At 28.1% G+C, this 23265-nt stretch overlaps 1 protein-coding gene across 5 annotated transcripts in view; it reads right to left on the bottom strand.

Moving 5' to 3' along the window:
- The window catches only part of LOC111622523 (teneurin-m-like), a 320210-nt gene that overhangs the window by 111193 nt on the left and 185752 nt on the right, over window positions 1-23265 (bottom strand). The window contains exon 1 of one of the 5 annotated variants that reach the window (XM_023364946.1): window positions 22867-23122. The exons of the other annotated variants lie outside the window; for them this stretch is intronic. The gene's annotated coding sequence lies outside the window, so the exon portion shown is untranslated. Of the gene's footprint in view, window positions 1-22866; window positions 23123-23265 lie in introns of those variants that run through there. 5 annotated transcript variants of the gene reach the window in all.

The following is a 23265-nucleotide window of genomic DNA, read 5'->3' as shown; positions in this document are numbered from 1 at the left end:
GTAGGGAAAGGTCTTTTTTTTTCGTCTTTAAGTAAATATAATGATTGAATTAAAACACTTATTTTAATCCGAAGAATAAGTTTTAATTCCTCTGGGATATTCCGTAACATTAACTTAAGATATTCCTACTCTTAATATCGAATTTCTGAAGAGTTTAATGAATCTCTAATAATATCCTCCATCTTGTTTAACTGTAATATAAGTTACTATAAAGTTGAGCGTATAAAATTGTCGGTTACGATTTAATTATCTTCTCTATTGTAGATGTTCCCGCTAAGTGGTTCCTGAGCAGAATCGATAATATATATTACAAAGGTTGGAATTTAAGTAAAACGTGGCGGAAGAAATTATCTTGAGTATTACTGCGCGTGTCTGTGCAGTTATAAAGATGATATTCGACAAAGTTGTTTGATGTTTAGTGGCATATGCGGAGGAGGATTAAAGTGTCGAGAATAGAAGGTTTAGATTTAACTCAGATTTAAGTGAACTAAGCTTAATCCTTAACGTCGTCGAAATTAGTTTCCTCATCTCGCTCATTAACCTTAATTAGTCTCGGAGCAGAAGTGTGGAATCGTTTCCGACATGGAGGTCTCCTTTCTACTTTACGCATGGTAGAGTTTGTCACCTTCTCAAAGTTTTCGTGTTATCTCGGTTAATGTAAGTCGGTCGCGTGCCACTCACACTCACGTTTCCGTCGACGCCCTTTACTTTATTTGGAAAGTGGTGAATTGTGTCCTGTTTGATAGACGTGTGGGTTGGGTTCTATTGTAACAGGTGAATGAAATCGGTTTGGTCCGATGGACAAATTTTATTCATATCTTTCAAACTGGATTGGCGAGTTTGTGTGGTTGTGATAGATCACTAAGTCGTGTTGTTTGTTCCCTTGTGCATGGTGCTTTATAAATAATTACCTATAGTCTTTCCGTTTCACGTTTCTATACTTAAATATTTATGCTGGTAATTATTGAAAGTCGATTAAAACATTCATTTTTGAAGACTTTATAGAAAGCTTATTGCATCATTTGATTGATAGCGAATATAGTAAACAAGTTTCTCAACTGGTGTTACGTGCTTCATTGCTAGGACTTCAGATTCTCCGAGTGGACCTGACAATTTGGAATTCTAGTCATGTATGGCATTTCTTGCTACGATTCAGAGGCTATAACGTGGTGGCATATGGGTTCTAGCAGATAAAGCGAGAGACCAGTTTAAGAATCTGTTAGAATAGACCTTTTTGCAAGGGTGCCTACTGTAGTAATTCCTAAAAGCGAACAAAATAAATTTATAACGTTAGTAGGACTAAAATATACAAACGTTTCTTTGAAGAAGTGTGAGATAAACAGTATATATTCATTCAGCTTATAAAATTCCATTACTAACTTCGCCGTTCATCCTGAGCCAAACAGGAAAATATTCCAATTAAAATTCGGAATCCCAAATTAGTGCCGTTGGTTACGTTGTATAGTGTTAATTATAGTGCAAGAACAATACATTTACACATGAAAACACAGTAACTGGAGAGTCAATAGTTCTAGTATCGATCGGTCCTTTTGCCATATGGCACCCGTTCTTATCTTCCTGAAATACTGGAAGCAGCTAACTGTAACTTTCCTTTTCATGCGTCATTAGCATCTAGTACAAATAGATAATGGGAAAACTCTAAAACAGATTGAGATAATAAGATAATATTTTCATTTTGCTATAAAGATATTACACCTTATCTGAGTGACTAATAGATTAAAGAAGTGCAACATCTTCGTTTTCTAACAAGAAGCCAAATAACTATCTTCTTTATAAAGATGCGGAAACTTACAGAAGAAATTATTTAAAAATTATAATAAAATAAAGAGAAAAATTTAATTATCATCATCAAAAACTTCAAAATTATGAATTTAATAACGATTTTTTCGATAAAATAATTTGATATTACGTAAAGAACTTCATTAATTCAATGATTTTCTTGAACAAAATTTCATATAAACAATAGGAAAAAACTAACAATTAGAAGAACTTTGATACTCTTTTTTTTTAAATTTATTAATGATTTTTATATCGTAAACAAATTTTATTTTAAAGAATTTCTTAATAACTTTAGGAAGAAAGATCACTAGTCAGCAGGTAGCAGATGGCTAAAACTTTTAACTGGAAGAAACCAACTAATTGCCTCGAGAGATGTGAATTATGAGAGGCATTAAGATGTCTTCAAAACATGAATCTTAAGTCTTATGATGTCAGAATTAACATAGTTCGCAATCTTACCTGCTGATGAAAGTATTGTGAACGTTGTTTTTGTTATTTTACTCGGCATATTGAAAGATTAGAAAGTTGAATGTTTAATTAAAAAAAGAAAAAAAGAAAAGAAGGATTTGTTGGGTTAACTTAATGGCTTTCTTAGGTGTAAATAAATGTAGTGTCGCTGTATTATTTTAAGAATCATAAATTTTCTAAAACGGAAAAGTAGAAGAATAGGAAATGGTTTCATAAAAAGTTTAAAGAAAACAATTATGGCGCCTCGTACACTTTTACTGAAGTAATAATGGAAAAAAATAGCGAAAACATAATGACATCAAAGTGATAAATGGGCATTTTTAAAGATTATTCTTAGATATTTTAACGAATTCATCATCTTCATCATTTAATTCCAGGTACACTATTTAATAAAGAAATAATACAAAATAATATAAAGCCTTTTAATTAATTATCATCAGAGATAATTTAAAACCAATAAATTTGCAAATTTTTTTGACAAATTTAAAATAGATTTTGAAGCGAATTATAGATTTAAAATTCTATTAAGATCCGTGACTCATTCGAAATATTTAATAAAAATTAAGTTTAAAATCGATGTTTAAGTTGTAAAATAATTATTAAAATTAATAAAAATTGAATCTATGTAATTAAATTTAAAAGCATTATATTATTTTAATTGCTACGTCTACGTTTTATATTATTCGATCGTAATATTATTAAGTGAAATACTTAAAACGATGATTTGAATGGTTTCGAATGAACAAATATAAAGTTTTAAATAAATTTAGCGTCGACATTTGAATAATTTACACGCGATTTCAGTGAATTTCTAGAACTAGATAGTAAATTTATATTGCGAAACATAAAACTTAATGAAGAATACGAGAGTAAAGAGTAAAATCACTCGTAAATGTTATCATTTCAGACAATTCTACAATATTCTAGATACAAAATTTAACAGTTAAGTTTGAAATTTTTACAGGCACGTCCTTGTACAGTTATATAAACGAATGAATATAGAAACAAGACCTCAAAATCAAAGAAAAACCTTGCTTAGTAAGCTGTCTAACTCGTCCTACATTTAATTGCAATTTGTATCAATTAATTAAGCATTAAAGATGAGAATATATCCAACAAGCGACGTATATATATATAAAGATTTTTTTAAATTTCACGCTTTGGGAGTTTTTTAAACATGGAAAAAAAGAAACTTGGCATCGTTTACAACTTTCTTAAACTTGGCATTATTCAAACTGATTGATAATATCAATAAAATTTAAAAGAAAAATAGAGACCGCTAATTAATAACGGGTCAATTCAGAAAGTAAATAAAGTACCTATAGAGTTTTTCACGAACGTGTTCTAAAGGTTCTAAACTGTCTGCCATTCACTGAACCGGTATACGAACAGACACCGTAAATGATGGATCGTTTCGTTTCGCTGTTGATACAACATTCAGTCGTTGCAGCCACTTTCGTCACCGTTCTGGACGTTACGAGGCCATTATTTGGACCGTTGCCTGCTCATTCTACCCCCTCCAAAAAAGAAAGAAAAAAAAACGAAATATCTCTCTTTAATAATTGTCCTTTTACTTAATAGAATTAAATATAGTGTCTGCTACAAAAACTGACGCGATAGATACGGAAAGCAAAGGGGATAAATTATGTCCTCGTAATTAAAGAACCTTAACGAGAATTCAACCACTAACGCTTATCTACGAAGCACAAAAAGTGAATTTTTACTCGAATACACTCGTATCTACAGAATGATTTTAATAAACTAGTATTATGAATCGAAAATTTTAAAGGACCATTCTTAGTAAATTACCAGAAATGCGGTGTTGCGATTTATATAGCTCCATTTATTAACTAAAAATAAGTAGTTTCTTCTTTCTAGTAATAGAATTATCAACATTTCTAGTGAATTTATTCTGTTACTTATTTAATATTAACCATTTTTTAACTTTTTTTTTTACAAAACTGGATCGAATTACTTGTTAGAATGTGAGCAGAGCCCAATTATCTCGCTTAAAATATACTCCGTATTTTCGATAAATATAACTCTACACAACTCGAATTTTATTAAAATATTCAAAGTAATTAAATATGTAAATATTTAACGTTTAAATCGAGTAATTTCGTATAAAAATGCCACAGATCGTGCGAAATTTTAAAACTAGAATTTAATGTAGCTTATCCTTGATGGGATATTTCGTACTCGATTTTTATAGTAAGCCTTTAAACAGAAGCTCGTAACAAGCAAAGATTTAATTGGCTTAGACAGAAACTACGCCCAATAGTCTGAAAGGTAACGTTTGCCAATAAAACCCGCTTTAAATACTCCTTCAACGAGTTTAGGTAGAGAAGTACGAACAATGATAAACGTTCTCCCTCCCTAACCTTGTACTAATTCGAGAAGCGAGACGGCATGGCTCTGCCTTTTTTTCTACTTTTTTCTGCAGAACAATATGGACAAGCTTGAATTAATGAGCTATTTTAATGCCGATATATTTTTGCTTATTTGCGTAATTAGTTTAATGATAATTAAAAGTACCTAAAAGTTGGAAGATGGCATATTCTATGATGATTGTATGAGAATATGAGTTAAAATCCATATTTTTTATTTATTTATTTTTATTTACTTATTTTAATTTTTTCTCGTCCTGAAGACGCAAAAATCACTCCCAGAAATGTAAATTACCACTCTGAAAATGAAAAAATTAATCTCATAATCATAAATTACTATTCTAAAATCCAAAAATGCCGCCAGAAACAAACTATCGGGCTAGAAACTTAAAAATTAAGCCCCGGGTAAAGTAAATCGTGCCAAAAACCAAAAAAAGAATCATTCTAGAAACGTCAATGAACACTAAAAAAAACACACACAAAAATCACTCCAGCAATAAATTATCTTACTACAAATTCAAAAAAATTACGCCAGAAGCATATATTTCCATTCTAAAAACCTAAAAAATCATTCTATAAGCTCGAAAAAAGCAAGAAAATAATAATCCCTGAAACTATAATATTATAAATATCTGATTAATTATTGAATAGTTAAACTTTTTAACATTTCTTACATAGAAGTATCGGTTTTAATAGGCTAATATGACTTTTTGTATGGTGTTTCTACACACCATACAAAAAGTCATATTAGCCTATTAAAACCGATCAAAACAGCACAATAGCGACATAAAAATTTACATTAACGACTCCTATAAAAATAAATTAAAAAGAAAAATCACAAAACTATAAAAATAAAGGAAAAAATATGAATAATTCACAGTTGGAAAGATAAAATAAATGTTCATAACTAACCTTAGATAAATGTGGGAGGAAAAAAAAATGAGAGAATGAAAGTGTGTACCTATTGCCAAGTGAATAAATTTAAATGATTTTCACACATCACTTCTTAGAATTCCATTCACATTTAATAAGTTTATACATTTATAATATTCGAAAACTGAAGCGATATAGGAAGAAAGGAATACAGGGAAAGAAAAAAACAGGAGGGAGAAAGGTATAAGCAGTTTCAATTACTTCTCCTCAGACAATCACGCAACTTCAATCCTGACGTGAGAAAATGGAAGTATTCCTCTCATCTGCTAGCAGTTTAATTTTCAAACCATTTTACTGTACAAGAAAATTTGCATAATTTTAGTCTTTCACGCAATCTTCCTTCAGTATCAGATACGTAATCAAGGAATAAAGTAAAACTAAAGGATTTTCGCTAGTTGGCCATACACTTTATCGTCGGCATTCGCGTTGTAAATAAAGAGAAAAGAGGCGATTAAAACTGACTCTCGCCTTCATTTTCTCTCTCTTTCTTCTTAATTAACATCGGATTAATTCCGTTTTGTAATTTTATAAACGTTTATTTTAGGTAATTGAATTAAAAATATCAACCTCTAAATCCCGAATTATATACTTTTTGAATCTTTTAATAAATTATTTAAAGGTTAGACTTTTGCTTTATTTTATATCTTAAAAATCCTGTAATTTTAATTAAATTATTCATTAAAAATTTCATTTTCTTCCATTTTGTTATTATTCATGTAGGCATAAAATGAACGTTTGAATTTTTATTTATTTATTTATAATGATGTCTATGATAAAAATAGTTTTTTAAATTTATCGAATTAAGTATAATTATTTTTAATTTTTATGGAAATAACTATATTATAAATAATTTAAATCTATTTTATTACAATAACAACAATAATAAATAATATTAATCTCGTTTAAGCTGGCAACACTTTATTAGACAATAAAATCGTTATACGATACACGTTGCTACCTTTTAATCCTTTTAAAGATATAAAGAAATTAAAATTTTAGAAGATAGATGGCGCCCACGTCACCATATTTCAAAAATGAGGGGAAAAAATTGTTTGTTTTTTCCGTTTCTGAACATTTTTTTTATAAAATTAATGGTTAACAATTAAATATTGTTTTATTCAATTTATAGCAAACTTTTTTCGTTTTTTTTTTATTAAATAAAATTTGTAAAATATGCTCGGTAATGAGTATTAATATAACTAAATTTGTTTACTTATACTAAATATATTAAATAATTTTAATATAATAAAGAAATTGTAAATCTTATTTTCTATACAAGATATCGATTCTAGGAAAAAAATCATTTTCTAGAAAAATAAAATTCTTAAATTAAATTTATGAACTTTATCAATTTAATTTTAAAAACTTTCTTAAGTTTATTTTCTAAAAAAAATTAATATCTTATAATATTAATTATTCGTGTGTTGCATAAATCAGAATAAATTTAATCGAGCTTAAAAGGGGAGGAACATTTTAAAAAAATTTCCAAAGGCGTATCATAAGCAGAAAAACATTTAAAACTATTAAAAGTATAGGTTTATATAGCCGTTACTTACAGAAATAGGAGGGAAGTCTTTATATAACGATCCGTTCCCATTAAAGTTATACCTTTTTGACGCCCACCCTCTTTCATTTCCGGTGTGAAGAACTTAAAATAAGCGCAGATGTCCCAGATTCACAACAGATTATTTTCTAAACGTGTTAGATAGCCTTGAATGTCGTACTAAATGCGTTTGTGATTTAACTAGAATCGGCTCGGTACATACTTTCGAACGCTTTTTAAACGCTATAATACTCCCTAGAAATTATATTTTCCATTTTAAAAATTTATATTTCTATCCGTTGAAATGCTCTAGAAAAGCGAATCGGCTTCTGTATCATTGTTGTAACGGTTGCCGATTTGAAAATGAAATTGACTCCAAAATGGGTCATATCTTTGATTTCTTTTTTATTTTCTGTGTGTTTTTATTTTTTTGTTTGCTTTCTTTGCGCTTCTAGAACATTAATTTTCTAGAAAAGGTTTTGGAAATTGTTAACTACATTATGTCCAGAGCTTTTAAAAAGAGTGGTTTAACTGTTATAGAATACGTTATCAGTGGAAATTTGAATTGAAAGTAGGATGTAGTTTTCAGTTTTTCGTGCTTCTAGAATATTAATTTTCTTCATAAATGTTTGGAAATTGTTAACTGAAATTATATCTAAAACTTTAGTATAGTTTAATTGCTACAGAATACATTACCAATGGAAATTGAGTTAAAATTCAACGAAAATATGAATTGAAAGTAAAATATATCTTTAGATTTTTCGTGATTTTTGTGCTTCTAGAATATTAATTCTTTTTACAAATTATTTGGAATTTATTAACAAAACTTACATTTAGCATTTTAAAGAGTAGTTTAATTGTTATAGAATACGTTATCAATGATAATTTGAGTTGAAAGTCAATAATCAACGGGAAATTTGAATTGAAATGGGGCATATCTAGCTTTTTTGTGAGTCTTTTTTGCACTTCTAGACCATTAATCTTGTATAAATTTTTTAAAAATATTATTAATTGAAATTATATCTAGAAGTTTTAATGAGTGGTCTAGTTATAGAGTACGTTATCAATGGAAACAGTAACGATAATCGCATCGATATTGAAGTTAACAGCGATAAAAGCGATCGATATTGTTAGAATGCTTTTAAAATTTACCTATGGCAGCCAATAAGTGGCATGGGAGCCAAGGCAGTAAATCAATAGAGCGATAAGTTATAAATAATTGGGTTGTCACTATCGTGTTCCTTTTCTTCGATTCTGTTGATTTAGATGACGTGTCATCCTTTTTGGCATTCGTTATGCAGTAACTGAGATATTCCCTGTCATTTTTCACTGAGAACTAAATCTATAAAGCTTTATGAAAATCGAATAGTGTATTTTACATAGAATACAAAATAAATTTATTAAATTTTCAGAGGAATATTTACGTCCGCGTTGTTATTTTTTTAAACTTATCCTTGGTTCGAGAAGAGGAATAATAAGAAAAGAAATGGTATTGTGTTATTCTTAGAGTCATAATTTAGCAACCACTAACTCTGGATCGCTTAAAGTTCGTAAAGTTATCCTACAAAGGGCTGAACAAATTGTAAAGGTTGGAAAACTGCTGTAGAGAATGCAGTATTGCTTCGAGTTACAAAACACTGGGATGATAATTGAATCGTATGACTAGAATACAAAACAGTATTGGTGTATGCTGCAGTGTTTATAGAATAGTGCACAACAGTACATTAAAACTGAAATAAGTTGAGGTGTATCAAGAGGATAGTATCAACAGGAGGAAGGATTATAAATAAAGTAATTAATTGGAAATGGCCAATAAAAAAAAAGAAAATATTTCGACTTCAGTAAACATTTTAATTTTAAATTATCAAAATGAATCATACCAGAAACGAATTCAATTATTCGATTAGTGGAAACTGTTAAGAATCCATCATTTAACGAAAGAGGAAAAAAAAATAATTTAAGTTCGAAATTTATTTTTAAATGGTTTTTAAAAAAATCTCTTCGCCATTTTTTCGAGATTAAAAATAAATTCATTTTATATCAGAAATTGGAGAATTCGAAAGAATTTAAGAACAGTTAAGATTAATAAATACCTATTACCAATAAACAGTTTAAGAACATCTGGAAGCCAATGAACAAAATCTAATGAACAACGTTCAATTCGAACGATAAGAGGTACAATTTTACTACTTCATTTTTAATGAAGTGGTTTGAAATAGCATTTATACTCATTTTTACACGAAAGAATCGATGTCTGCTGAATCATTTTTGAGTGTGCAAAATGTAGAATATGTACTTTAAATCGATAATTAAGACTTGTATAAATATGTACTTTACTGTTCTAGATTCAAAAGAAATTCAAGAAGTTTTCAAAGATTACTTTTTCGAAATTTAATGAACTTCTTTCTAATCAAATCTTTAAATTTAATGATTTCTCTCAAATAAAATCAAAAGTTTTTTTATAGAATCTGTAAACTCTTCATTTTCTTTCCTATAAATTTTCAAAATTCGAATTGAAGTTTACACGAAATATATTCATGTAAGTTCTTAACTTAGACTACAGTTTTTTATTCTTTTTTTTAAATTATCAGTTTAATTTTAAGATTTATAAAAATAGAAATGTGTAAATTTATTTAAAGAAACTCTTAGCGTATTTTATTCGCATAAATTTAGATAAATATTATTTTTAGAAAGGCTTATATAAATGTGACTTATATAAATGTAGATCTAAAGATTAAATTTAGAGTCATTTTGAAGTGTAGATTTTATTTTTAACTCGAAATTTCAACTATTTTCAAGGAAAGACAAGCTAATTATAACGATACTAAGCTTACTATAAAGATATTTTAAAATATATTTTCATAAATTTTTTATGTTATATGCGAGTAATTCCGTTTTTAAACCTGTTTGAATTAAATAATTTTTACATTTTTTACTAAAATAAGACTGTATATTTATGTAAATTAAGTCGAGAGTGCAACCTCAAAGTTTTTCATTTGCTTTCTTTCTTCAATATTCCAAAAAAAAACAGTAAATCGATTAAGTAATTCAGAGATATTTGAAAGAAGAGTATCTTCATCCTTAGTCAATTCATTTATTTGAAAAATAAAATTAAAAAAGTAAAGTGCAAAGGACTTTTATTGATTAGTTATAGATCTAAGAGTAAGTTATTGATTTTTTGAGAAAATATAACTTATAATTAGCAGATGTAACACTATAAAATAATATCAAACCTCGATAAAAATTTAAATCTTTTAAATTTTTCTAAAAGTTTAATTTTGAATATAGCTTTTAGATATGTTTTTCCTTAAGAAATTTTAACAAAGAAGTGAGAATTACGTTACAAAAACATCGCTGATAAATGTTTAAAAGTTTTATCAAAGAATATCTTTAATTAAAAAGAAAGATGGAGATTAAAAAGCAAACTTTAACAATTAAAAACTTGAAATTTAACTTAAGTTGCCAATTGAAAAGATTGAAGCAAGAGTATTGCCACTTGGACATATCGGTGCACTCTATAGAAGGTATTGTCTGGTTCATGTGCCGACAAAGACACTAAAAGAATCGATAGGAATCAATAGAACAAGAGTACGAGTTAGAAGAACTGTTTCAAGCCTTTTCGATCCGTCAATGCTGAGCTTTGTGGGTCTCTAGTGGGAACACTTTACAACGAAATCTGTTTCCGCGCAGCTAATAGAATTCGACAAATAGAGAGTGACTTGTTTAACAAAATCTGAGATAAATTAAAAGAAAAATGACTTTTTAAGTAAGGCAACTTGTTTCTTCATACCTTTCTTAAGCTGTAACAAGTTACACTTTAGGTATTTAGAAGCCTCCTCGATACATTCTGAAGGATCATTTCTAAATCACCCATTGCAAACTCACCAATTTTCTAAATACGCTGGCAATTATTATGGAAACGTGATAAGAATAATGACACAGAAAATTCGTCTCCACTAAATAAACAAAATTTAAACTTAATTTTAAATTATAGACATATATAAATATATTAAATTCACAATGTTTTCATTTTGGATATATTCATTCTTTTTGTTTAAATTTATTTTTATTAAGTTTCTCATTTATTAAAGAAAGAATAATAATTCGAAATGAAACTTTTTCTCGTTACATTTATTTGAAAATAAAATATTTCAGTAATTTAAAGAAAATTAATAACTAAACTTTGAGACGAAAGGACACATTCGAATGAATTTGACGAAGAAAATTAATTAAAACTTTTCTCTCTATCCCCAAAACATCTAGTTCTTAAGATTTACTAATCACATGAGAAACTATTTCCGGTTATTTCGCTCCGCTAATTTCTCTTACTTCATATTTCTAACGCTTTATTGTTCTATCGATTCGTCTTCTTCAAAAAATAAAAAAAATATATTATAATTAATTATTTTTCGTTACATTTACGATTTTAAAATGTTAGTAAAAGTAAATATTTATTTTTAAAAACAATCTATAGATTTATATTTACAAGTGGAAGCCGACAAACGAACGTGTCAAATTTATGAAAATATCCGAATCGGTTTCAAATCAAAATATTAAAGTTGACAATTTAAAAACATACGAAAACTAATTTCAATTTATTTTTACTTTGAAAAGTATTTTTTAAATGTCTTTCAAGTAATTTACTTTAGAATTTGAAAGCATCTTAGAAGTAAAAAGGTTTGAAAACAAGATACACTTTAGTAGCTGCGATCACACATCAACAGGTTTTCTGATGTGTGTATGTGATTGTACAAAAAACGTTACACATTTAATACGTGTTGTTTGCAGTCGACAAGCAGTAACAGTGTTGACAAAGTATGTCGGTATCTCACCAAAAAGAAATCAAACACAAGTCTATGAAAGCAAAGTAGATAAAAAAAAAAAAGGGAAAAAATATCGCTTTAACAGTTTAGAAAGATGTTAAGATTAGAAAATGCTTAGCTTTTCAGATCTCGGTGCTTCTTTCTAAAAACATTGTGGATACAAACGAAAAACTATTTTTCTTTTCAAAGAACCCCTTTACTATTAAGCTGTTTCCAATAAGTTTTTATTTTGGTTATCTTTGTTTAAATATTTGTTTTTTATCAACAATAAAAAAATGTCTAGTAGAAAACAAGATTTAATATTATTAAATATATAAATATAACAATATTAAATCTGATTTTCTATAAAAGAAAAATATTCTTATATATATAAATAGCCTATATATAAATTTTTTATGTTTTAAATTCATGCTATATTATTGAAAAATTTTTAGTTCTTAGCAACTAGAGAAATTCTTGCATCTTTGTTGCAAGTTATCTATAATCTTCGATTACAATCTCTAAAGTATTTGTCAGTCTCAATAGATAGGTTGTACGTAAAACTCCTGACGTATGGCATTGTCTGAAGCGTATCTTAAACATGGCAGCTGGAAAATTCCCACTCAATCTTATGTCTGTGCTTTCTAAGTCTTTAGAATCGAAAGTCACCAACATGAATGACAGCGGTTTAATCTTATCAGACATCTCTCATCTGCATTCGAATAGTGATTTCCGATAGGTGTCACCTTGGGATGTGCCATTCCGCCATCTTTTCTTTTGTATTCTTCTTTGAACGATTCGCGCAACTAATATCTGTTTCATGAGATCATTTTGCATTATATAATAGACTTTTTTTGTTGTTGGCACTGGTTTTTCTTTGCGGTAATCGAGAAATTAAGTTGTAGTACCACGTGGATCGTATAATTTCTGGTAATGCTCTGAAAGACTACAAAGACCAGCTTGATTTCGATATAATGAATTACTTGTAATAAAGGTTTTTTTTTTATGTGATATATTTATTTCTTAAATGATTTCCTTTACTTTTCACAAAAGCAATTGTTTTTGTAATGTATTCGTTTTGTAAATGTTTTTGTAATGTATTCTGAAGTGAATATTTTAATTAAAAATTTATAACTGAGACAGAAAAAATTGTAATTTTAAAAATTAAAAATACTTCTCCCCTTTTTTGTGTGTGTAATATTAAGAAAATACTTGATATTTTCTGAAAATTTATTCATTGAAAAGATACTTAAAAGGAGGTGAATTGATTGTTCACTTACTAGATAACGAAAAAATGGCCCTTAAGAGTGACGAAAGAACAAGATGATGACAACAAACTACTTAAAACGCGAAGCCATCTTTTGTTAAAGAGTAGTTCAAAACAAGCGACTTCTATCACTAATTAACTGAATAAATTTGTAAGTGTAATTAGCTCTTTCATTTGTCTTCTTTTCTTTAACCATTCTTCAGTTAACATCATATGAACGAATACACCACATACAACAACATGTTATGTCCAACGTCAAATGTTATTAACCTTTTTTTGCTGCGGTTAACGACGTCACGTGGTTTCATGATGGGTACCTTCCAACTTACGAACCCCCACAAAAAATTCCCATCACAAAAACTTTACGAAGTCTCATCTTATACCAATAATTAAAATTCAAACCTTCAAAAGAAAAAAATAACTTGTTTTAAATTACAGTAATTGTTTATGATACAGCACAATGATTTTAATGTAAAATTATTATTAATTTTTTGTATATTTTTTTAATTATATAATTAACAATTTATAATTAAAATACACATTTTTCTTTGTAATTTAACAAAGCAATTAGGAAATAAAATGAGTTTTTTGGAATCGAATTTCATAAATTGCAATTATTATTTTTTAGTGAGTGATTGCATTTACATTGAGGAGATTTTTTAAAATTGTTATTCTAAAAAATCTTAATTAAATAAATTAATTTGTAGTAAATAAAAAAACTAAAATGGTAACAGTTTTATGTCATAAGATTATAATTACTTTTTATATAAATTTTTTAAAAAATGCATTTATTCATCTAAAAAATATGCGAAATATCAAAATTTACAAAGGAATAAAATGCAAATTACAATTAGACAATGAATAACTAATAATTTTAGAAAATGGCGATCAAAATATTTATTTAAAATTTCATAGAGAGATCATTACTGTAGGCGTTTACAACGGTATTATTAATTATTAATAGAAACATTTTAAAGTTATTTAAAGACAGAAACCCAATTTACATGGAGTCACGTTCAAATTAATTATAAACTTTGATAGTTTGAAAGAATTTGGAAAAATAAAGATAGCTCATTTATTGATAAATCGAACATCTAATTATGTTAATATTGTGGAAAATAGACAGAACTTTTAATGATTAGAGAGAGAATCCCAAGACTAAGCAAAATTCCACTTTAATGAGAGATAAGAGCTCGTCTCTCCAATTAGAGCGAGTGATGTAAGCCTCTTATTTAGTTTCGGTTTGTGGTCAGTTTTCCAGATTTGTTGTACTGAATTTAGTATTAGTTAGTATCTTCGTCCCTATTCTAATGAGCAATAATTAAAGATTCCTTCGGTTTATAAGAATATAAACACTTTAATTTCGAGTTTCTTAAACAGATTTAGCACACGAAAAAAAAATAAGTTCATTTAATTACGAATCCCTCATCAGTCTTGATCCTGTTAAAACAGATTAAAAATCATTAATTCTGCATAGGTTGAAGAATATTAACTCGGAGAAGATTATATTACGATTAAGAATTTTTCGTGTTGATTTAATTTGTAATTTTTAATATTACAAAAAAAGTCAAATTAGAAATTTCTAATATTTAATTCGTGACACAAAAAAATGAAATTGGTTGTTCTTGTTTAATTATTTGGATGTTTCTTTTGGTTTAATTCTAAAGAGCTTTTTAACCTGTGAGTCGCGAACTACAAAATTCTTCATGGATAATAACAAATTTCTGAAATTCTACACGTGATTTTTTAATTTAAAAGTTAAAAAATACTAATTTAGAGTAAATTAGAACATAAATGTAAGCAATTGAGACCTTCATATTTATAATAAAAAAAATTTAAAAGTATAGCCGAAACAACGATATAAAATAGTAAAAACTGTATATAAATATTAAAAAATGAGGGCAAAAATAAGATAATAACCACTTAAAATAATAATAAAAATATAAATTTAGTGTAGTATAAGTTATTTTTATAGTTATATATATATATTTTTATTATAATCTTTGTAACCTGCTAAAAGACAAAATAATAATACTTTATTTTAAATAGTAAGGGAAGAGTGTTTTAACATAAATTTTCTAAGAAAAAGCTATCAAATCTGGCATCTTATGGGAAGAAGAAAGTGCTAAATGTTGCAAAGATGGAACAAACCAAGATGGAAAAAATCAAGATGGAACCTTGCCCAAAAAAGACGAAAATGTATATAAAGAAAAGAGACCTTATGTAATATTTTATTTTAGTGTAGACTATAATTTTATATTTGGTACTACTAAGTTAAGAATAAAGTTAAAGTACCAGACGTCTATCAAAGAAGACATACCCAAGGTCTTTGTTTAGTGAACAAAAATAAAGAAGTATAATTATTTCAAACTTTACACTTCTCCTAAATTGGTATAATAAGTTTTAAATACTTTAAAAAATAATTTATTTTATTATACTTTTTAATTTAATTTTTTAATTATACCAAAAAAATATAGCTTCTTGTTTCATATAGAAGCTTAAAATTAATTAACTAAAATATATATTTAGTTTCTAATTAATTGAAATATTAGAGATAATTCGTATTTATCCTTATATATAAGAAGATAATAAAAGTAGTAAATGGCTATAACTAATCCCTTCTATTCGATTACAAAAGTCATCTTTTAATCCTACACAAAAGCATTGGTAACTATATATAACAATTGATGTCTACCTAACCAAACCCAAGTAACAAAATCCACTTTCGACAAAGGATAATTATATTATTTTTCTTTTTTATAATCTATAAATTACGGTTAAAGATGACGTTTTTAGGGACATTCTTTATATATATATAAACGTATATTTGGACCGTTTCGTGAGAAGTTGCCGATGTTTTATACTATTTAAATTTAACTTATCATTAGTTTTATAATTTTATAATGTAATTCTATAAAATTTAATTAAGATTTAGATTGTATTGTCGATCTTATATTTATAAAATGGGAATACTGTGCAGGATGTAGACATTGCACTGGCTATATCTTGCTTCTGCTATGTATTAGCCAAATACATGTGCACGGTCGTATAGGTAGTGGGTTATTCAATGGTGTAATTGTCATACACCCCGAATCCCATTCTCATAGATTCAAATCTTATTTCGGTTCATATGAAAGATATAAAGGGCGTCGTCAAAAATTGGATGAGAAAAACTGTATGAGGCTTCTTTGCTTGTATTTTAACAGGACAAAAACACATTTTGATCTAATTTGAGACGTTTTACGACTCTGTAATTTAAACTGTGCCACTATATTTCATAGAAGCCGAGTTAGGATTTGGTCCCACGAGAAGAGAGTTTCGGGGATGCATGGCACTACGCCATCGTATTGTCCACTACTGATTACCTATACTCTCGTGCACTTCTATTTGGATAATACGTAGCAGAAGCAAGATGTAGCATAGTACAATGTGTTTGTATTATGTATACAAATGTACAAAAGATCTAGCATAGCTTGCAAATTTATAACATGTGTTGATATGCTAACGAATTTATGGTTTCGAAGAAAATTTCGCAAAGTAACATGTACTTTTAAATAAACTATTTAAAATTGGCATTTTCTAATAATTTAAGTTTGCACAGTTGAAAATATTGCCAGAGAAAAAAGAAAAACTAGAAAAGAAAAGTACTGTAATTATAAGAGTTAACCAGAAATAAGATATAATTTACAATAATGCAATATATAAATTCATAATATAATGCAATTTATTTCTAATAACATTAAATTTATAAATATTCTTAAGTAATTTTAATAAGAGTCCCAAGGGAAAACAATATACAGGTGTATACTCCCAGATAATTTTGAGATCCAAGTACTTAACAAAAGAATCATCTAAGAGTGAAGTTTCATTTCTGATCATATTGAACCTGTATAAAAATTCTTCTTATCTCTTACAAATCAATGCTTTCGAACCTAGGGCTATTTAACTTGCATCTCAGACTTCAAAGTTACTCGCAATGTAATTGTTCTGGTAATTAATGCGACCGATAATAAGTAAAATTTGTACTTATTACGTCAAGTACACGTTTCGAACAAAAGATATTCCAAGAAATTTTAGTTTGAAACTATTATCTTTTACGAGAAAATCCTTCTTTACATTTAAACTAATAAACAATTATTGTATTAAAAGTTACCCGCATACATATTTGAATAATGGAACATATAATATGATAAAATATACTAATTTTTCAAAGAAAAGTTTTAGTTTTGAAACATGTCTATACTTGGGGACAATAATAATCCCATTTTTATTGGAAAAACTTGAAAAATATGGAAACACAAAGTAGAGTTGGCTCTTGGGGGTATTGCTTCAGTTCTTTGTAACGAGCAATGATTGAGAGAACCAACTGCCATTTGTCCAATTCTAGAGCATTCTTCTGTGTATATTCTTAGAATGGAAGTTACCGAAACTTTTTCCTGGCATACGTGATGTAAGTTTGAACAGGGAATTTGTTTTGAAGAGTGGAGAGATGGGAAAGAAGTGTTTCTTATCCAAGATTGTGGTCGTGACAAGCCAAGAGTACAGGCGCATTCTTTTGAAACTGCATGTGTTTTATATATATATATATATATGAATNATGGATAATAACAAATTTCTGAAATTCTACACGTGATTTTTTAATTTAAAAGTTAAAAAATACTAATTTAGAGTAAATTAGAACATAAATGTAAGCAATTGAGACCTTCATATTTATAATAAAAAAAATTTAAAAGTATAGCCGAAACAACGATATAAAATAGTAAAAACTGTATATAAATATTAAAAAATGAGGGCAAAAATAAGATAATAACCACTTAAAATAATAATAAAAATATAAATTTAGTGTAGTATAAGTTATTTTTATAGTTATATATATATATTTTTATTATAATCTTTGTAACCTGCTAAAAGACAAAATAATAATACTTTATTTTAAATAGTAAGGGAAGAGTGTTTTAACATAAATTTTCTAAGAAAAAGCTATCAAATCTGGCATCTTATGGGAAGAAGAAAGTGCTAAATGTTGCAAAGATGGAACAAACCAAGATGGAAAAAATCAAGATGGAACCTTGCCCAAAAAAGACGAAAATGTATATAAAGAAAAGAGACCTTATGTAATATTTTATTTTAGTGTAGACTATAATTTTATATTTGGTACTACTAAGTTAAGAATAAAGTTAAAGTACCAGACGTCTATCAAAGAAGACATACCCAAGGTCTTTGTTTAGTGAACAAAAATAAAGAAGTATAATTATTTCAAACTTTACACTTCTCCTAAATTGGTATAATAAGTTTTAAATACTTTAAAAAATAATTTATTTTATTATACTTTTTAATTTAATTTTTTAATTATACCAAAAAAATATAGCTTCTTGTTTCATATAGAAGCTTAAAATTAATTAACTAAAATATATATTTAGTTCCTAATTAATTGAAATATTAGAGATAATTCGTATTTATCCTTATATATAAGAAGATAATAAAAGTAGTAAATGGCTATAACTAATCCCTTCTATTCGATTACAAAAGTCATCTTTTAATCCTACACAAAAGCATTGGTAACTATATATAACAATTGATGTCTACCTAACCAAACCCAAGTAACAAAATCCACTTTCGACAAAGGATAATTATATTATTTTTCTTTAAAATTCTTTAGACTGAACGAATTCGTGCTTGTTTTTTATGTTAAAAAATAAATAAAGTTAAACAATTTTATGTTGGGAAATTAAAAAAAAAATAATTCATAATTTATTTTATATCTTAAAAAACCCAACAATTTATCAATAAAAATCAAACAAAACGATTATCTTTTGTGAAATATTATCGACACTAAGTAAATCCTGTCGGTGGTAACGCCATGTTCTTTTTCTTACAACGGTTCCCATCGCTTTTCATTTGTCAAAAGTTTTACAAATCCTTCACTTGTTTGACAAATTAAGCCGTTGAAGGAAGTTAGTGGGACATACTCGTTCTACTAGACGTTTTCCTTTCCATATCCACTAGGTATAGAGACAAGAAAATTCTATCCCGGACAAGATAAACGACTTTTCTTGACTAATTCCTCTACTTGCGGTATCTACCATTGTTTCGCAATGTCAGAATCTTGACAGGTGAGGATGGTTTGGGTAGAATGGGGTACGTCCTACGGGGGGAGGGATGGAGCAAGATTTTTACCCATTCGTCAGTGAGGTAACGAAACAGTGAAGCAAAGTTTCCTTTAGTGTGTGCCGACAGTGGACGACTCTATTATAGTAGCTGAGAAGACAGCTGTCTTTTTTGCTTCACTCTTTATTTTCAGTTCACGATTCTCTTTAACTTCTCTTCCTTCTGCCGACAACGTTCGGACAAAGATACTATTTTTAGTATAATATTCGGGATACGACTCACAGCAACTACTGACAAGTTACAGATGGTACTGAGATGTGTTTGAATAAGATATTTAATTAAAAATTACTCGGAAAGCATGCTAAGTGAAAGTGTAATTCAGACATTTCTGTAAAGATACTATTTTTAGTATAATATTCGGGATACGACTCACAGCAACTACTGACAAGTTACAGATGGTACTGAGATGTATTTGAATAAGATATTTAATTAAAAATTACTCGGAAAGCATGCTAAGTGAAAGTGTAATTCAGACATTTCTGTAAAATTGGTTTAAAGTAACCAATAGGGTATAGCTTTACAAGGGATTCACGTCTTTTGTCCCTCGTGCTTATCGGTTTCATTCAAATTACTTTACTTTCCCTCATAAATCCACTTTATGAATTTCTTAAACAAAACAAAATTTATCTCCTTATTTAAAGCTAATGTTTACAAAAAGAAATTGGATAGTATTTTTACAGAAATGTCTGAATNTGAAATATTATCGACACTAAGTAAATCCTGTCGGTGGTAACGCCATGTTCTTTTTCTTACAACGGTTCCCATCGCTTTTCATTTGTCAAAAGTTTTACAAATCCTTCACTTGTTTGACAAATTAAGCCGTTGAAGGAAGTTAGTGGGACATACTCGTTCTACTAGACGTTTTCCTTTCCATATCCACTAGGTATAGAGACAAGAAAATTCTATCCCGGACAAGATAAACGATTTTTCTTGACTAATTCCTCTACTTGCGGTATCTACCATTGTTTCGCAATGTCAGAATCTTGACAGGTGAGGATGGTTTGGGTAGAATGGGGTACGTCCTACGGGGGGAGGGATGGAGCAAGATTTTTACCCATTCGTCAGTGAGGTAACGAAACAGTGAAGCAAAGTTTCCTTTAGTGTGTGCCGACAGTGGACGACTCTATTATAGTAGCTGAGAAGACAGCTGTCTTTTTTGCTTCACTCTTTATTTTCAGTTCACGATTCTCTTTAACTTCTCTTCCTTCTGCCGACAACGTTCGGACAAAGATACTATTTTTAGTATAATATTCGGGATACGACTCACAGCAACTACTGACAAGTTACAGATGGTACTGAGATGTGTTTGAATAAGATATTTAATTAAATAAAAAAAATACATTTTAAATTTTTTTCGAATTTTTAAAAAATTTCAAAACTCTATTCTTCAATTTGATATTTTATTTATTTATTTTTAATATATTTTAGAATTTTTACCCTATTTTTTAAATTAAAAAAAAATCGATAAGATTTTTCCCCTTAGCGTTGCCTTAATATTATATTAATGAATCTAGTTTATTGAATGATTGTTATAGATAATATATAATAATTTTATAAACTCGATGATAGGAACGTGTAGAGGTACTAGACGAAGGATTTTGGGTGCCATCCAAAGTCTAGTTTATTGTACTCTGTACAAATTACCTTTTGTGATAATTTGGCTGTTAAATGTCGTTGCTGACCATTAAAATTGTAATTCTACTTATGAACACGGTACTAAATTATTGCTGTTTTTAAAAGAAATTAAAGAACAAAATTATAAATAGAAACTGTTATTCTTATATAAGAGTTTAAGTTAATTTAACTTTAAAATTTATTAGTTAAAGCTAGGATTATAAAGAGGAAAACAATATAGATATCGAGTTGCATTAAAATATATTTCTTTAATACCGTTAACAGGAACTAGAAAGTTCATGATCGATAATCCTAAAAAGAGGAAATTTACGATTTCCGTTCAAAATATATCCTATACTATCTGGTAAGATAAGAACCGGACATCACCATTAGATATAAATGTTCCTCAATAACAAAGTGGGATGGACAGAGAAAAAGCTCCGGATGTATGGGAGTTGCTGGTAGGGATAACGAGACGTGCCTACAGGCTATGGGGGTGATTTGTAACTTTTCCCTCCTCTAAACCATTTTTTCTTTCTTTCTTTGAGGTCAAATGGGCTGACAGACGAAGAGCAGTACTCGTTACGCAACAAAAGACGTAAGGGGTTAACACATTGAAAAGTCTAGAGATGTTCTCATCTTGTTAGTTTAGTCTCTTGCAACCCGTGTCCTGGGGCTTTCATGGATTTCGTTTCCTTGTTCCATTAAAGTTAAATCTTTAGTAGAAGTGCTTCGTAAGCAACATCAAGTTCTACGCTGAAGTAGGTTCCATGTAATTCTTTTACCGATTATCTTATACGCTGCAATGCTCTAAAACTTGATAATTTTCTTTGAATTTATTACTGTCATTAAGTTTAAGTTAGCTATTAAATTACTTGACTTTTTTCCTATTTATTTAGAAATTAATTAATTATTTAAAAATAAATTTATTTAATAAGATGCTCTGTTATTTTGTATAATTTTTTTAGAGAAAAATTTTTATGAAACAATTTTATTTATTATTAATAACATGAGATAATATTGATTTTCTAATAAAATACTTTTATTATTATTATTATTATTTAAATAAGGTTCTAAACAGTGATAAATATTTCACCTTGCCCTGATTAGTGGACCATCTGTNACTCAAAGATATTAAATTTTTTATAGATTCAAACTATAAAAAATATTTTATTAAATTTAATTAACGTATAATTCTTTTTATTAATTATATTAAATTAATAATTTAAGCAATAAAAATTATAAAATAATATTTTAAAGTTATTCTTTTATCAAACTGTATATTTTAATAACGATTTGCTCATTAAGGCTGGAGCAAAGGACACGAATCATATGGAAAAGTAATATCGTGAAGCAAAACATATCTTTACCCCTTCCTAATATACTACGATTAAAGGACATATGGCACTAGAAGTGGCACAGATCACTACTTGTTACAGCATTTATCTACTATAAAGATCAAGTATCTATATAGAGGATGTTAGGTGAGCAACCAGGAGAAGAAAAATTCGGAATTAACCAGAAATCGATCCACGCACTCCATCCTCAAAGAATGTATCAACTTAGCTCTATGTATTTGTATACAACATCCTGCACACAGATATGTGTATTTACATTGCTAGAAATGTTTACATACATACATAAAATATATATTTAGGTGGATGCAAACACTTTCTAGTAACATATATTTATAGTTATACACTATATACAAAAGTCGAGTTATCAAACATTTTGACAATTAAAACTGATTAAAATTATAATTAAATATGCATATAATATAAATATATAAATGTTGTAGTATAAATTAACTAAATATCTTTCAGCTTAAGCGAACACTAGAGGAAATCGATACCAGTTTGCTGAACCGCCCTTCTTTTCTCTTACCTTGCACTGTTTAATGTAGAAGCTTACTCTTGCATACATGTGATTCTGGCGACCACCGTTTCATAGAAACATGAAGTGTTGGTTCTTTCGGTTTTCTCTGGACACATTGAACATCCGAGCCACTAAAGCGCATGCTCGTTCTTCATCCAAACATCACTTCACAACAGAGCGCCAGCGCAAACATAGAATTGATCAGTACTTGAGAACCGTTCGAATTACCACCTCGAACTAATTCTCAAATTAATGTTTATATAAATATAACTATAAAAATACATTCCTATTTATTAACAGTGTATAAAATAAACCTTCCGAATATCAAATTTTAATTAGGGGATACGTATTATTAGATTAAAAATACAGAAAGGAGTCGGTAGTTTAATGGTGATTGTTATAAAGCTT

This window comes from Centruroides sculpturatus, unplaced genomic scaffold, assembly GCF_000671375.1.
Source record: "Centruroides sculpturatus isolate CEXI.00-Female unplaced genomic scaffold, Cexi_2.0 scaffold23, whole genome shotgun sequence".
Taxonomy (NCBI): Eukaryota; Metazoa; Arthropoda; class Arachnida; order Scorpiones; family Buthidae; genus Centruroides; species Centruroides sculpturatus.
The sequence above is the reverse complement of the archived record's forward strand: the minus strand, read 5'-3'. Positions and strand labels throughout refer to the sequence as shown.